Raw genomic sequence first — 18,973 nt, forward strand, 5'->3', positions numbered from 1 at the left:
AAAGGCTACTGTACCAAATTTTAACAATCGTTTTCTCAGGTGTTCAAATACTTATTTGCAGCTGTATCACACAAATAAATTGCTAAAAAAAAATCATACATTGTGATTTCTGGATTTTTCTTTCTCGATTATCTCTCTCACAGTGGACATGCACCTACGATAGGGTGACCAAACGTCCTCTTTTGCCCGGACAAGTCCTACTTTCACGTAGCGTCCTCGTGGTCCGGGCGAGTTTTATAAATTCATAAAAATGTCCGGTTTTTATGATTTTTTAAGGATTTTTCACGGGACCAATTTGAAGAGAATCCCTCTGACCGCTGGGTGGCAGCAGTTGACATGGCTCCTATGAGAATGGAGGGAAGTAAAGTAGTTCTTCTTGTTTTTGTTGGCAGTTTAGCCCTATCATGAGGCATTACCGCCATCTACTGGGTTGACGATTTGGCCACAATGCCTGAAGTTTTTTTTTTCTTAATGATAAATACGTATATAATGGCAACTGTTGACTTCTGTCAGAGCTTTGACTGTAAAATCCCGTTTGGTGTCGCATCGGCGCGCTGCCGATGATTGTTAACTTTTATAGCAAAGTTTGATTTTTGCCTCAGCTAGCTATCAGTAAGCTAAACCGCGCAAGGCATTATGGGAAACGTAGTTTTGAACTGCTACGTTTAGAAACATGCTGATTGAATAGTTTGTCAGTTTATTTCGGTTTTTGTTTGTGTGCAATCTAGAACATTGAATGAGAACATCAATTGAATGGGAATAACAATTTGTCAAGGACAATTGTCGTGATAGTAATTTATAAAAATGTTTAGTTGGCACATAGCCTACTGTGTGTATGTGTATTGACTGGACTACATTTCTATGGGTCTGCATTTTATATTTATATATATATTTTTAAAGTCATTATTTATTTTTTTTCCAAACTGCATTTTTCCATCCAGAGTGAGGGGGCACACTTTAAATATATTAAAGTGATATAGGCATCTTTGAGTGAACTTTGAGTAAAATTCAAGTATCTTGAGGCCGGGCTGAGTGTCCTCTTTTTTAGAAATCAAAATATGGTCACCCTAACCTACGATGAAAATTTCAGTCTGGGAGTAGGAGCAGTGGCGCCTCCAGAAATTTTTCATAGGGGTGGCCAGATGGGGTCACCTAAAATCTTGGGTGGCACACCAAAACTAAAAGCCATAATTTCAGGTTTTCATTATATTATTGCAGTAAAAAGGTCAGGGAAAACTATCAGAAAGACTTAAGGACACGGCTACTGATATACTTTGGTGTGTTGAGTAATATTTGATTTTACTAATAATTTATTGTCCATAACTGTACAGTCAACATTTTGAGAACAAGTATTTGATACACTGCCAATGGGAAAACCCATTGGCAGTGTATCAAATACTTGTTCTCCCTATTGTATATGCTGTATTAGGCATAAGGTGTACATTTAACTAGGGCTGTCAAACGATTAAAATTTTTCATCGAGTTAATCAGAGCTTAAAAATTAATTAATCGTAATTAATCGCAATTCAAACCATCTCTAAAATATGCCATATTTTTCTGTAAATTATTGTTAGAATGGAAAGATAAGACGGATGTATACATTCAACATACTGTACATAAGTACTGTATTTGTTTAACAATAAATCCACAAGATGGCATTAACATTATTAACATTCTTTCTGTGAAAGGGATCCATGGATAGATTCTTAAAGGATGAACGTTAGTTTGTATATTGTGATTAAATATTGCCATCTAGTGTATTTGTTGAGCTTTCAGTAAATGATACTGTAGCGACTTAACTGTTCTGCCCAAATGCATGATGGGAAGTGGTGCAACCATTACTGTGTGTGGTGGCTGCAAATGCTATATCTTCTCTGCGTTGGGTACACTACAGGGTGTTAAGAAAAAGAAACTCCTGTCATTCTTCCCCACGTCGCTTCCCACAATATTTATAGTTGCTGTGGGAGAGATGACAAAGCTTTTGCCAATTAAAAGCACGGCCCCAATGAATGCTTGTATCTACTCCACTCACTTGACACTGCCTCTTATCTCTGTATATAAGTAAAACGTGTAGGCTGTTTGCGGCAATGCGTGAATGAGTCGTACCGCGAATGCGTTAATTGCGCTAAATATTTTCACGTGATTAATTTTTTAAAAATTAATTATCGCCCGTTAACGCGATAAATTTGACAGCCCTACATTTAACAAAACAAAATAAATGCATTTATTTTGGATGAAATCCATAACTGATGCCATAACAATCTAACGATATACTGGCAAGCGGGGTGGCCAGTGGGGTGGCCAACCAATTTATAGGGGTGGCCGTGGCCACCCCTGGCCACCCCCTGGTGGCGCCACTGAGTAGGAGTAGCGTTTCTCCTTCACAAATCTACTCCAGTAAATGTACTCGTAGGAAGACATTTTTGTCAAAAAAGTTACTCAAGTAATGGAAGAATTGTAATGCATCACGACCCACCATTGTATATCGGTCGACCGTTCCATAGAAGGGTTTGTTTACTAGCGGTGCCATTGAAGAAAGCTAATGTTTGGGTCGCTGTCATCCTGCCGTTGCAAACTCTTAAGCTTTTTACGGGGACGCGGGGGTTGAAAAGTCTTTGTTGCTGTTTTGTAACATCAAGCAGCAGGCTGGTAAAAGTCAGACCTCAGGGAAAAGATTTTTTTGTGTCGCTTATAAAGCAGCTGTTCACTTGTGCTTGTGTTCTGCAGGCAAACCTTTCTGAATATTTGCCGCTTGCACGCACCGGGCCTTGGGGGGCCGCCATACTGCGGCAGGTGCCACGGGCTCATAAAAACAGGCACGCCAACACAAACGCGCACGCACGCAGAGTGTTTCAGCCACTTTAATTGGGGATTTGAGGCTCTTGTCCTTCTCGCCGCGATTTGCTAAAAATATTCCGGCGGCGACAAGTGTCGCGGAACAGAACTGGGACGTACGCCGGGCCTGAAGGACGGCCGCTCGGTTACGGCGATACGCGCGGCACCTGTTGCCGGCGAGGCTTCATCGCGCCGCAGCTCGGCGACGACAGCAGAGGAAGTCGAAGAGCGGAGGAGTGGGAATGGTTGTTATTGTTTTTTTGAGCAAGATGACGATCGGACAGAGGAGTGAGACGGCACAGAGACCAAAAGAGGTATAAAACTATGGCCACTTGAACGTGGATGTTTGTGTGTTTGTGTGTTATGGCCTAGAAATGTAGTTTTTAGAGACAGTTCCAGTACTGTTTGTATATAAAACGTCATATATGTTTATTTTAGGGCTGTCAAATGATTAAAATTTTTAATCGAGTTAATTACAGCTTAAAAATTAATGGTAATTAATCGCAATCCAAACCATCTATAAAATATGCCATATTTTTCTATAAATTATTGTTGGAATGGAAAGATAAGACGGATACATACATTTCACATACTGTACATAAATACTGTATTTGTTTATTATAACAATAAATCAACAAGATGCCAGTAACATTATTAACATTCTCTTTAAGCATCCATGGATAGAAAAACTTGCAGTTCTTAAAAGATAAATGTTAGTACAAGTTATAGAATTTTATATTAAAACCCCTCTTAATGTTTTCGTTTTAATAAAATTTGTAAAATTTTCAATCAAAAAATAAACTAGTAACCCGCCATTGTTGAAGTCAATAATTACACAATGCTCATGGGTGCTTAAGCCCATAAAATCAGTCGCACCCAAGCGCCAGCAGAGAGCGACAAAACTCCAAAAAACACAAGTAACATGTGGACATTGCACTTTGCTCTCATTTTAATCTGTGTGAGCGGGGCATGTGCGTTAATTGCATCAAATATTTTAACGTGATTGATTTAAAACATTAAATACCACCCTTAACGCGATAATTTAGAGAGCCCTAGTTTATTTGCATATATGGATATGACTAACCTTTTCAGGGAGATTGGTCATTAAAGTGGACAGCTTTTCAAAAGTTAACACCTTGTAGATAATAAACCCATTTCCAAACATGTTACAGTACTGTATTTCCTGTTTCTCTTTTACTGAGAACGTTGCAGAGGATAAAATGTATATTTTTTTGTTTCTTATGGAAATGCCATTGTATTTCTGGATTACTGTTTATTATTATTATTATTATTGTCTGCATCCCCCTTGTGAGGTGCTACAAGCCAAAGTTTCCACAGTCATGTGTTGTTGTTAGGGTTGTCAAACGATTAAAATTTTTAATTGAGTTAATCACAGCTTAAAAATTAAGTAATCATAATTAGGGCTGTTAAAATTATCGCGTTAATGTGCGGTAATCAATTTTTAAAAAATTAATCACGTTAAAATATTTGACGCAATAAACGCACATGCCCAAACAGATTAAAATGACAGCATAGTGCAATGTTACTTGTTACTTATGTTTTTGGGAGTTTTGTCGCCCTCTGCTGGTGCTTGGGTGCGACTGATTTTATGGGTTTAAGCACCCATCAGCATTGTGTAATTATTGACATGAACAATGGCGGGCGACTAGTTTATTTTTTGATTGAAAATTTAACAAATTTTATTAAAACGAAAACATTAAGAGGGGTTTTAATATAAAGTTTCTATAACTTGTACTAACATTTATCTTTTAAGAACTACAAGTCTTTCTATCCATGGATCACGTTAACAGAATGTTAACAATGTTAATGCCATCTTGTTGATTTATTGTTATAATAAACAAATACAGGACTTACAGTATGTACCGTATGTTGAATGTATATATCCATCTTGTGTCTTATCTTTCCATTCCAACAATAACTAACAGAAAAATATGGCATATTTTATAGATGGTTTGAATTGCGATTAATTACGATTAATTAATTTTTAAGCAGTAATTAACTCGATTAAAAATTTTAATCGTTTGACAGCCCTAATCATAATTATTCGCAATTCAAACCTTCTCTAAAATATGCCATATTTTTCTGTAAATTATTGTTGGAATGAAAAGATAAGACAAGACGGATATATACATTCGACATAATGTACATAAGTACTGTATTTGTTTATCATAACAATAAATCCACAAGATGGCATTAACTTTATTAACATTCTTTCTGTGAAAGGGATCCACGGATAGAAAGACTTGTAATTCTTAAAAGCTAAATGTGAATTTGTATATTGTGACTAAATATCGCCATCCAGGGTATTTGTTGAGCTAAACGAAATGTTTGAATAGAGTTTGAGTATCATTTTGCATCGCTATTTTGATTGGGATTGCCAGTTCTCTTTACATTGAGCGCTTTTCTTTTTTGTGAACATTATATTTTTTGATAGATAGGAATATTATTTTTGTTGTGCTTTCAGTAAATGATACTGTAGCGACTTAACTGTTCTGCCCAAATGCATGATGGGAAGTTGGGCAACCATGACTCTCAGTGGTGGCTGCAAATGATATATCTTCTCTGCCTTGTGTTCAATACAGGGTGTTAAGAAAATGATAATATCCTGTAATTCGTCCCAACGTCGCTCGTCACAATAGTTATAATTATTGTGGAAAAGATGCCAAAGCTTTTGCCAATAAATAGCGCCGCTCTAATGAATGCCTGTGTCCACTCCACTCGCTTGTCTCTGCCTCTTAGCTCTCAATATACATAAAACGACGCCGTTGTAGTCTGTTTGTGGTGATGCGTGAGTGGGTCGTTCCGCGCATGCGTTAAATATTTTAACATGATTAATTTAAAAAATCAATTACCGCCCATTAACGCGATAAATTTGATAGCCCTAGTTGTTGTCGTATCACACGGTTTGCAAAGTTGCATTTTATCTGCCATATGGCCTTTTGACGCACGAACTAGTTGTACAGCGATCCCTTGTTTTTCGCGGTTAATGGGTTAATATATATATGGTGGAAAACACTCAGGTGACTTGAAGATCCACTCTAAGACCCCCAATTTTGCCATATTTCAAAATTGTCCTTTATGCATGTGTGATACATTATTGGAAAGCTTAAAATATCAATTTTCTGGCGGAAGAAAAATTTTGAACAGGAGGGCATTTGGAAAAAAAAAATTTAAACAGCGAAACCCTAGCGGGCCGTAGTTTGGGGACCCCTGATGTAAAGCATTCATAGACTATGTGTTGTGGTAACTAGTAAAAGAAGAATTACATGCAATAGTAAAATGCATTGAAGGCACTAGAATGTTCGTTCATTCGCCCCTCCCAGTCAAAAGGGATTGGACGTCTAGGGCCGTCAATGGCAGCCAATGAGTGTCCAATATAGGGCTAATCAATGTGCTCTCGAAATCATTTTAAATAACACGTCAGGATGATTTGATACATTATGTAAACTCGGGAATCATTTTAAGTGTCGACCAGGCGGCCTATTGCTTACACGCGTAATCCCAAATAGCTCTCATGTCATGAAGACGCGACGCGAATGCAACGCATGCGAGGGATTTCCAATTTGATGGATGAGCTCAGTCGACACGGGGTGGCACACCCCGGGTCGTGACCTATAGCTAGTGGGGGTTGATCCGCCGGGGATCTCTGATTGGACGCGCTTGGGACGTCGCACACCTGTCAGTTGGTGTCTCTCACCAGCTCGGATCAGACGGAATCACCGCTTCGGACCGCGGGAATCTGGGAATGTCCGTCTCAGAGTTGGACGCGGACGAAAAAAATGTGGTGTCTAAAAGTTTGTCCTGAAGGAGGCACTGTTATATAAATGACGAAAGTGATTCTTAATTCAGGTTAAAACACAAAATAGTAAGGATAAAAATATATATCTTTTTAATAGAACATCCTTGTTTCTGACAATATATCTAACGACGTAATGTCATGTATTTCCACTTTTTTTGAACAGTTCAATGTTTACCTTTGTTTCTGTGATATCGCTGGTGTTAAACAGGTGCCCCGGGGGCCAAATCCGGGACGCCACGTCCATTTTGTGTGGCCCACAACTTTACAATGTTCGTACCGACTTCATTTTTCTCGCTAAAATAAAATTTGAAAAAGATTTCTGCAGCCCTTAGTGAAAATGTAGTGTAAATTAAACTATATGAATCAATATACATATTTTTTTTAAAATAAAATAAATAATAAACGGGAAAATGAATTTGAAAATCAATGATACAGGATGGGGCAGAGCAACTTGCTTATATATAAGTATAACACCATAACACCATTTAAATTTGGCGCCCTGACGCGAGGGTTGCTCTGAGGATGGTAGGGATGGACAAATTTGAGAAGGTGGGGCTTAATGTTTGGTTCTTAATGTGCATTATTTTGTGTTCATTTTTCAGGAACCCAAGTGAGCATCATGGAGTGGACGAAGTTGGAACACGCGTTCGCTGTTAAAGCATTTTGTTCAAGCGGTCACTCAATTGTCGTGACACAACTTGGATTCCGTAGACATTTCAATTTTGTCCCATCCGTTTCCCTAAAGTTGTTTACCAATGAAACAATCTACTGCCGGCGAGGAACATGACCACGCGAGGCAATACTGAAATGTCTACCGAATGCACGTTGGTTGCGACGACTGAGCGACCGCTTGAAAAAAATGCCCCAACAGCGAAAGCGCGTTCCAACTTCGTCCACTCCATGTTGCTCACTGGGGTTCCTGACTTTAACTTTGAACCAAACTTTAAGCCCCACCCTCTCAAATAAGTCCATCCCTACCATCCTCAGAGAAACCATCGCTTCAGGGCGCCAAATTTAAATAAGCAAGTTTCTCTGCCCCTCCCTGTAATAGGGGAATAGCATTGAAATATGTGCCAGTCCTCCTAGTTTAAATCAGGGTTAGATGGATTCGCTGTGGTTTATTAAACATTAGTAACATCTCAAATAATGTAATTTAAGTTTATTTAGTAAGTCGAACGACTTTGTCACATTAATTTACCTCTCTTACTGCTACTGATGATGACAGACGTCCAATTAGGAGGCTGGCAGCGCTGCCAGCCCTCCAACTTTAAATGGATTGGATGCCTATCGCTGTCAATAGCAGCCAATGAGTTAAACCAAAACGTGTTATGGCTGGTATCGAAAGTTCACCTAACAATAGAACAAGCCTGACAATATTTTTAAAGTGCATGTAATACTGTAACACATCGAATGACATCATGTAATAATTTAAAATAGAACACAAGGAATAAATACGTCCTTAAAACTAATTTAACAACGACGTTAGCGCTTTATGTGCAATGCTAGACGTGTGATCCACTTGGCCCGTTCGTCATTGTGGCAGCTTTACAACCCGACACTGTCAAACCAAAGCCAATTTAGATTTTATTTGAAAACTTAAAAGGATACCACTGATAGTAAGACATGAAATTCTTAAATGGTAAATGTTAGTATGAGCTATAATAGTTTGATATTAAAACCTCTCTTCATGTTTTCGTTTTAATACATTTGTAGAATTCGTTTAACTAGTAGGTCACCATTGTTGTTGACGACGCAATGCCCTCTGGGCGGTGACGTCACTGGGGGTCGCTGTCGAGCTATCACAGTGTCAGTCTTTAGCTACATAAACATGCCGTTGGTTATGCCATTCCAATAAGAACCCGAGCGGAAAAGTGATGAGCAGGACAGCACTGTTGATATTTCACAAAACGAGCAGCAAAAGCAATTAAATGAAGATCTCCAGCGGGATTTGAACCTGCATTAGCTGTGAGATAGACGAGCGCGCAGACCAAAGTACAGTACCTTCGCGGGACGCTGGAATTGTGATTTTTCTTATAAAGCAATCGCAACTCACATGCGTCATCTGTTTCTTTGCGGTAAAACCTAAAGGGAAATGCAACTGAAAATAAAGTGCGGCTAGCTTGACCACGGAATTACCGCGGCTCACTTCAGACAGCAAGTAGTCAACGATAACATAGGGATTGCGTAAAAGGGGTTTAATGAACACACACACACAAAAAAACCACGCAATTGCGAAAATGGAAACATTCATTCATTAAAAAAAACAAAACAAACAAACAAAAAAAACGCAGAGGCAGAACGAAAGGACATACGAACTATCAAATGCCAGCAAGTCTTCATCTCGGCAAGCCGCCTAGGATTGGTTTAAAGACAATGATGATAAGATGGAATTGGATGCAGGTACGACATTGGGAAGTCATTTCACAGCTCTGTAAGAAAACAATCTGACCGGGACTGGCGATGGGGCGGCGTAGGGTCGGTCGCCAAAGGGCTTACACTCACAACGGATTCACACGATTACTGGGTTCTAGATCACAGAGCTGATTTGTGTACACTCTACCCCTTTCAATCACTTAGCTGATAGACTCCCCCACCCCCGTCCCCTCTTTCCCTGGTCAACAAGCCCCCCACACGGTGTCAACCGGAAATAAATCTAGCTGACGATACCACCAACATATTAGTAGTTAATGTAGACGTTCAATGTATTTTTTTGTTGTTGTTTGTGTTTCTTTTCTTTCTTCTCTTGTGTTTCTTTTCTTCTGTTTCCCCAAAACCCCTTCCCATTCGCTGCTTTGTCATAATAAAAGAGGTATGTTGAATGATCACAATGGGAGTATGTCATACTCTCATTGTGAATCATTGAAACTGTTCAGACCAACCGGGCACTTAGACGTCCATTCTCCGTGTCATACAGCTGAACAGGACAGGTTTAAAAAAAAAATAATAATAATTAATTAATAAAATAAATTAAAAAATAGAAAACAATCTGACCAGTAGCAGAATGTCACAAAATCATGCCATTGTCATACTAGCTTCGCTAGCTGGTTAGCACAGCTATTCTACCAGTCTTGGCCAACCGTGTCATCAACCGCAGCGTGCATTGCGAGTGTAAAACATGGCGCCCTCCGTAGGTCAAAACATGTACTAAATATTATAGATTTTTAAATCTATGGCAATAATATAAGTGTTTCTAACCACATATTTTAGTAAAAGAGAACAATTGCGGCTCATTAGCGCCTACAAGTCTTTAAAGGGTATGTCAACCCCTGGGGAAATGTTAATATTCCATCATTTATCCATAAACGCATGCCTTTTGTATTCATATCATGCCACTTCGTGTAATTACACACAAGAAAATGAGAGAAATTTGGCTCGATTGTCAAGCGAAAACGACCAGTGCCCGAGATCTGGCAGATTGTGTACGTGACGTCATTACAAGTGAAGAGAGCGCCACCGGCCACTAGGGGGGCAGCGCCTGTCTGCATCAATATAATTCCTTATAGTGAGGGGAGAATTAGGGGTGTTTTGAGCTGTTTATGCTGTTGCATTGTGTTCGTCCTGCTCTGCACATATTCCAGGTTCCCTCATGAAGAAATACCCCTCGTTGTCAATAAAAGAGAATTCAGAATTGACAGTGAGGGGTGCTTCTTCAACAAGAAAAAGGCTCAGTGCTTTAATACTGAATGGCGGCGATGATGGCACACAATTTCGTTTCTAGTTTCAGCGACGAATCCGACGTAGAAGGACGTAACGAATGTTCATCTAATGGTGACGAGGAGAGTTACGAAGTTTTAACTGGTGTTTTAGGTCACCAATTTGAGCCCAAACGAACGCCAATGCAGCGTAATGAAACGGTCATTGAGGGGAGCAATGACACTGATGAAACATTGGCAGCATATCGTGTGGGAAACACCGAATGATTTGTTTTGCATTTCTTTTTGTGAAGCTGATACACCGTGACCGCAAAATAAAGTAATGTTTAGAATAATTATCATTTATTGCGCTATCATAGCTTTTCACTCTGCCAACAGACACAAATATGAATGGGATCAGAGGATTTGTTCTATATATTTTACGAGCGATAATTTATACATGTGTCCAGTCCTGTATCCAATGCGTGATATTTTTTATTATAAAAGAGTACTCACTCTGGCCATTTCGAGCTTGGCTGCTCCCCTCCTTTGCTTAGCCTTAGCCTCCTTTGCCAGTCATCGTCCTCTTTCTTGATATCTCGGGACATTTAGGTGGCTGCGCGTGTATGGTGGGCACCGCATCTGCTTTGCGCAGCAATCTTTTAGCAAAACCCGATTTCACTTGTCCATAGTTCGAGAAGCTTTCAGGTGGAAAATGCGCACCACAGAAAACCGTGCCGGAGGCTGGGTCTAGAAAATTAGCCCTCTTTGCACGGACGAACTTTAACCATTGTCTGCATAGTCCAGCTTTTTTTTTCGCGTTCGGGAACTCATGGATACTATATTCCGATAAATAGCTATTTGTACACCACATAGCACAGCAGTTTTGAACCATTTTAGTGATGTTTTGGTCAAACAAACCCGAACGCTACTCTCTCGTCGATAAAAAACAATGCCACCTGGCTCCGCCTCGACTTCCATTCACTTGTAGTGACGTCCCCGCCCCATTTGGCTGTTTCCGGAACACTTTCAGAAATGTTCGTCATTTTCGATAATTGCTCATTAATGTGATTGATTTTTTTGTTAACTTTATCAATTTTTGTTATCTTGGCACATAACGGGTCTATTGATGTCTCACACCCCCTTTGCGTTTTCATACCCTTTAAGTCCAAGGTTCCCTTTAAATACACAGATTAAGATGACTCTCGGACAAATTCTTAAACTGCTTACCATGAGTGGAACAAATGTGTAACTAACGTTATAAAAAGGTTTACAAATGTGGACTATAAGCTGCACCCACCAAAATTGCTTTCACTGGCACTAATTAACTTTGGGGAGGGTGGCAGGAACCCTGCCACACAAAAAAACTACAAATGTGCTGACTGCTTTACGGCCAACGTCACTTCTCCCTTTCTCCATTTATTATAAAGACGGAAGTCGATGCGTACACTTTCGCGCGAATTCTGCAAAGATGGCAGAGCAACAAGAGGCAAAAAGTTTTGTCTGAGGAGGAAAAAAAAGGTTAGGGCTACCAGGGTGTACAGAATAAACCTTTGCCCGGCTTTCACTCGCTGGCATGACCCCCCCCCCAAATGAGGTGGGGTGAAGGCGTTAGCCACACTAAGCCACAAATTGCTAACCGTCATAGCTATCGTTTAGCCACAACTAGATTCATTACTTTATTACTATTCATCCTTCACACAGCCGCTGGAAACAGAAATATTGTTTAATCCATCTGCAATCGACCGGGAGATTGATTTTTGATCGATTGATGATTTTATGACACTGCGGGTGTGCGTCGGTCCTGATGGGAAACGCAGCCCTGGTCTTCATGGGAAACACAGTCTTCCATAAGGCAAAAAAAAAAGCAAAACTGAAAAATTACATAGTGTTGCTTTAACAATGAAAATGATAAAATATCCTCAGTTACACTGAGTTATCTGGATACAGCATCTCAATATCGATACTTGGATTCTTTTGACAATCCTACTCATGACATACATCTTATTCAGTTCAAAGTTAAGGGAAATAGTAGTGGCTTATAGTGCAAAAATTACGGCAAATGTATGGCACATGGCGCTCTCCAGATGCCTGCCTCAAGGGGCCCATTGGAGGCCTCATGTGCACAGTTGGAGGCAACACTCTAATGGGTTTTAGCTCAAGAACTTGCATGGAAAACTCTTGAGAGTCAGCTTACACGCAGAGTGTCAGAGATGAATTTGCAAAGACTAAATAGCAAATGTGCCTCTCATTCAAACGCACTGGTGTATTGTGGGCAGCGGTTAAAGTGGGTTTTGACAGGTGGGGGAGTCACGTGGGAAAATTATGTGCATGTATTCTCAAAAGGGAAATACTGACCGGATTAACAGGAAAAACACACATGGCAAGCTAACACAAAGAAACAGCATACTAAAAGCGTATAAGGCTCAGTAATAGTAGAGGTTGGCATTGGGTGCATTGCGTGATGCATCCACAAGATGGAGCTGAGCTAAATGGAATGTCATGCCATGATTCAGCAATATTGATCTCTATATAAGGCGCATCGGATTATCATGTGCACTATCGGCTTTTGAGATATTTGAAGGCTTTCAGGTGCACCAAATAGTATGGAAAATATGGTAATTATGAAGGCTCATTATGTATTAGTAGTAGAGATGTCCCGATCGATTGGTATCCAGATCGATTGGGTCCGATCACGTCATTTTCAAAGTATCGGAATCTGCAAAAAAATATCGGCCATGCCTTTTTTTAATATATATATATATATTTTTTTTTAATGAAATCGTTTTCTAATTGTATTTAACGTTACAGACATAATATGTTACACTCATCCAGAGTTTTTAGTTTAGGCTTAAGGTAGGGTTATCAAATTTATCCCGATAAGCAGGGACAATTGGCCCTAGCCCAATCCTTTACCCTCCACTTAACTAGACACAAGGGTATTGCGATAACTAGATTTGTAAACTTTGCTATGTGTGGAAGTCATTTAAAGTAGTGAATCAACCGTTAAAGTTGTTAAAATTGCTCCCGTTATTGCATTAGTTCCCTTCTGTCTACTTTCAACATGTGTAAGTTTTAAAACTGTTTCATCGTTTAAAGATAGATTTAAGTCAAGATTTTGCCGATTTGGAAGCATTTTAGATAAAAAAAAAAAAAAAGTTACTTAGGTTCGCTAGGAAGGATCTCTACAACAGAGCCTTCCTGAGAGGTGTACTGCTTTAAGATGGCGGCTGTTTACTAACGCATGTAGCCCTTAAAACATGTTGCCAATGCAGCCGTGTCGGTCATTTGCATCTAGTTCTATAATATGTGATATCTACCGTATCATGTGGGCGTAGTTTGTAGGCTATGGCTACAGTCAGGAGCTACTTAGCATCGCGTTTGCAACGGCGTCTTCCCCAATCCTGCTCTGCTCTCTCGTCTCCGTAAATCCGTCTGTCTCAGACTTTTTTTATTCAACCAACTCAGTAACGCATAGTAACGCACGCCTTTCCCGCCTCAGTAACGGTAACGGCGTTGCCAAGATGAGAAAAGTAATTAATTAGATTACTCATTACTGAAAAAAATAACACCGTTAGTAACGCCGTTATATTCTAACGCCATTATTAACAACACTGCCGATAACAGCGGTAATTAATTTTTCCAAAAATGTATCACGTTAAAATATTTAACGCAATTATTGCATGCACTGCACGACCCACTCACGCATTGTCGCGCTCAATCTGTAATGGCGCCGTTTTACCTACACAGAGAGATAAAAGGCAGCGTAAAATGAGTAGAGTGAATTTTGACAGCCTTTGGAGCCTTTTTTGAATTTGGCTAAAGCCTTACAATCCCTCTCCCTACGATTAGAAGTATCATGGGAAGCAATGTGGGGAAGCAAGGTAGCAATTGATCTTTTTCTTAAGACTTTATTTTATTTCCCAACGCAGAGAAGATATATCAATTGGTAGCACTACGCACAGTCATGGTTCCACTTCCCATCATGCATTTGGGCATGGCTACAGTATCATTTACTGAAAGCTCAACGCATACACTAGATGGCAATATTTAGTCACAATATACAAAGTCACAAGTCTTTCTATCCGTGGATCCCTCCTCTCACAGAAAGAATGTTAATAATGTAAATGCCATCTTGAGGATTTATTGTCATAATAAACAAATACAGTACTTATGTACTGTATGTTGAATGTATATATTCGTCCGAGTTTTATTCATTTTTTTCTTAATGCATTGCCAAATGTATATGATCGGGAAAAATTATCGGGAATGATTGGAATTGAATCGGGAGCAAAAAAAAAAGCTATCGGATCGGGAAATATCGGGATCGGCAGATACTCAAACTCAAACGATCAGGATCGGATCGGGAGCAAAAAAACATGATCGGAACAACCGTAATTAGTATCCAACTTAGTCATTTTGATAGTAGGCTAATATAGCTAAGATCGATACATACAGTATGTGTTGCATTCATTATGAGGCTTTAAATTTTTTGCGGCTCCAGACATATTTGTTTGTTTGCTCCAATATGGCTCTTTCAACATTTTAGGTTGCCGAACCCGGACCTGATGAATTGTTGAACATTACAGAACCTCATCCAAGTAAAATTTACCTTTATTTACTTCCTCTGGCTTAAACGGCGTTTAGACTCCGACGGAAACATTCAGACTATAGATGATTCAAATGAATGAATGGTGGTTTGACTGACTTGGTAGATGCTGTGTGTTAAAGAAGGCGGGGCCAGCAGAGAATGATGCTGCGCTCTGATTTGTTGAGCATATCAACACTTAAATACAATGGCGGTTTCTGGCACGGTGCGGTTGGGCGGTCGCCCATGGTGGCAAATTGCTAGGGGCGCGTGCATTATGTACATGCGAGTAAGTGTCTACTATTATAATTGTCGCCCCTAGCATTGCAACGACGCCCCCTGCAGACTGCAGTTACCGTCTACACGTAACACCACAAGGAGAAGGAGGTGGGAGCGGTGATTGGATCAGTTAACAGGAGAGGCGTGCGAAATTTACGATTCTTAGATTATTCGTGATTCGGCCGTGGAAGATTCGAGGACGATTCACAAACATCCAAATTCCGATTATTGAATTATACCAGGTAAAGCGGAACTAAAACACAGTCGGCGCGGTCTTCGGGACGCAATGAGGAACGGACCGAGAGTAAATATCATGTTCAATTCATGCCGCTAGATAAAAAAAAAACAATCATACCTGACTGCGGCCAACAGCCACTAAAAAACAACGCCCAGTTGCTAGTTGCTACAAACATACGGCTATTGTAGATATCACATATATGTAAAACTAGATGCAAAATGACAGACAACGGCGTTGTTAGAACATGTATAAGAGAACTAGATGCGAAATGACAGACTCGGCCACAATTAGTAAAGAGCCGCCATCTTAGAGCAGTAGACTTCTCGAGAAGGCTCTGTTTTAGCTAACCTAATTAACTTCTTATGTAAAAAAAAAAAAACCTCCTAAATCTGCAAAATCTTGACTGGAATCTATCTTTAAATGATGAAACATTTTTAAAACTTTGTTATGTCAAAAGTAGAAAGAAGGCAAATTATGGAAGAACGGGAGCAATTTTAACGTTAACGGTTGATTCACAACATTAAATTAATTGAATGTAGTTTAAAGCTGCTGATACAGAATGGAGACTTGAATATTTTATTTACTGTTTTGAACTGTTAATTTGATACTAAAATAGTAGTTTGGTTTAACCAGAGAGGATTTTTTAACAATTTTGGAACTAATGTACAAAACATTAAAAGAGGGGCAGCATCAATAATCGATTTATAATCGAATCGGAGCCTCTGAATCGTAATCAAATCGTTAGGTGCCCAAAGATTCCCACCTCTATTTAACAGTGTCACTCAATTAGGGTCTGTTAAGAATTCTTCAAGTCCTTTAACAGTTTAGCCGTTTCATGAATATACTTTCTATTTAGAGCGACTCTTATTTTGGAAACTGCTCGATTTTTTAGTTGATTTTTTTTTCTTTTATCTCAGACAATGTGTTTTAGGTTGTTTTATTTACCTGACATGTTTCAGCAACTACTTCCGCCTTCATCAGAGGATCGTGTTTTTATTTCCAGTTCTGTGTTTCCCGGTTCATGCGTCGGCTCATTCATTGATGATGTGAGTTTGCCTTGTAATGTGAATTAAAGGAGCAGCACATATATCATGAACATTCCTCACAGTGCTCGGTGGTTAGCTTGTTTTTTATCGGCTACGATTGTTAGCATCATATCAAAACACTCGTAATTTTGTAGTTGTTAGCTTGTTTTTTTTTTTAATCGGCTACGACTGTTGGAAACCATATAAAAAAAAAAATTAATGTGAGTGAATGCATTGTTCTGAAGGGATATAGCGTGTAAATGTTCACTATCGTTGGTTTATAGTTAAAATGATGTGGTTTAATGTTTAATAAGCCAAGCACATTAAGAGGTCTGTGAATGTTGACTCTACAGTATGTGTATATAAAACTAAAAATTTTAATTATTAAAAACAATATATGAATGATTAAATATTAAAAATATATAATAATGATTGCCAATATATATTTTTTAATAAGCAAAAATATTTTTTTTGCCCTATTAAGGCTTAAATGTCTTTAGTGTCCACATTTGAACCCTTGTCCTGCGAAGAGTTAAATAAGAGAATGTCATTCACTCAACATTTGGATTCTACCCGCTGTTTGCTGACTTTGACATTTAATCAGCAGAACGCTTGAAATTTGCATAATCAAACAACTAATATTATCATCAACTGAGCGGAGACATTAAACAGTAAATATCACATTTGTCTGCATTCAAAAGGAGGCCACTCTGACGTTTTGTAGTTCATCTTGTGGCTGATTAAAGCCATAAATGAAAAGGTTGCATGCAAATTTCACTTTTTGGTTTTAACAGTGTTGTTAATAATGACGTTAGAGTACAACGGCGTTATTTTTTTCAGTAGTGAGTAATCTAATTAATTACTTTTCTCATCTTGGCAACGCTGGTACCGTTACTGAAAGGCGTGCATTACTATGCGTTACTATGTTGGTTGAATGACGCGAGAAAAGTCTGAGAGAGACGGACTTACAGTGGGGCAAATAAGTATTTAGTCAAACACTATTTGTGCAAGTTCTCCCACTTGAAAATATTAGAGAGGCCTGTAATTGTCAACATGGGGAAACCTCAAACATGAGAGACAGAATGTGAAAAAAAAAACCAGAAAATCAAATTGTTTGATTTTTAAAGAATTTATTTGCAAATCATGGTGGAAAATAAGTATTTGGTCAATACCAAAAGTTCATCTCAATACCTTGTTATGTACCCTTTGTTGGCAAAAACGGAGGCCAAAGGTTTTCCGTAACTCTTCACAAGCTTTTCACACACTGTTGCTGGTATTTTGGCCCATTCCTCCATGCAGATCTTCTCTATAGCAGTGATGTTTTGGGGCTGTCGTTGGGCAACACGGACTTTCAACTCCCTCCTCACCCCGTGGCGTCAAAATGATAACAAGAACGGTGAGCAAAAATCCCAGAACCACACGGGGGGACCTAGTGAATGACCGACAGAGAGCTGGGACCACAGTAACAAAGGCTACTATCAGTAACACAATGCGCCGCCAGGGACTCAAATCCTGCACTGCCAGACGTGTCCCCCTGCTGAAGAAAGTACACGTCCAGGCCCGTCTGCGGTTCGCTAGAGAGCATTTAGATGAACCAGAAGAGGACTGGGAGAATGTCTTATGGTCAGATGAAACCAAACTAGAAGTTTTTGGTAGAAACACAGGTTCTCGTGTTTGGAGGAGAAAGAATACTCAATTGCACCATACCCACTGTGAAGCATGGGGGTGGAAACATCATGCTTTTGGGCTGTTTTTCTGCAAAGGGACCAAGATGACTGATCCGTGTAAAGTAAAGAATGAATGGGGCCATGTATCGAGAGATTTTGAGTGAAAATCTCCTTAAATCAGCGAGGGCATTGAAGATGAGACGTGGCTGGGTCTTTCAGCATGACAATGATCCCAAACACACAGCCGGGGCAACAAAGGAGTGGCTTCATAAGAAGCATTTCAAGGTCCTGGAGTGGCCTAGCCAGTCTCCAGGTCTCAACCCCATAAACAATCTGTGCATGGAGTTGAAAGTCCGTGTTGCCCAACGACAGCCCCAAAACATCACTGCTCTAGAGGAGATCTGCATGGAGGAATGGGCCAAAATACCAGCAACAGTGTGTGAAAAACTTCTGAAGAGTTACAGAAAACGCTTGGCCTCCGTTATTGCCAACAAAGGGTACATAACAAAGTATTGAGATGAACTTTTGGTGTAGACCAAATACTTATTTTCCACCATGATTTGCAAATAAATTCTTTAAGAATCAAACAATGTGATCTTCTGTTTTTCTTTTTTCACATTCTGTCTCTTATGGTTGAGGTTTACCCATGTTGACAATTACAGGACTCTTTAATATTTTCAAGTGGGTGAACTTGCACAATTAGTGGTTGACGAAATACTTATTTGCCCCACTGTATATGGTCGGCTCAATGCACAGGAGATGGGAACGTCCTGACCCTCCTTGGAGCCCTAATGAATGAAATATATAGCTTTAACAAATAAACAAGGTAAAATTGTTGCTTAAATGTGTTTTGGAATAACACAAAATGCCTGATTAATATTACCGTATA

At 39.4% G+C, this 18,973-nt stretch overlaps 1 protein-coding gene across 1 annotated transcript in view; it reads left to right on the forward strand.

Moving 5' to 3' along the window:
- The window catches only part of LOC130914341 (leucine-rich repeat and immunoglobulin-like domain-containing nogo receptor-interacting protein 1), a 45,119-nt gene that overhangs the window by 21,360 nt on the left and 4,786 nt on the right, over window positions 1-18,973 (forward strand). The window lies entirely within an intron of this gene.

This window comes from Corythoichthys intestinalis, chromosome 4 (genome assembly GCF_030265065.1).
Source record: "Corythoichthys intestinalis isolate RoL2023-P3 chromosome 4, ASM3026506v1, whole genome shotgun sequence".
Lineage (NCBI taxonomy): Eukaryota > Metazoa > Chordata > Actinopteri > Syngnathiformes > Syngnathidae > Corythoichthys > Corythoichthys intestinalis.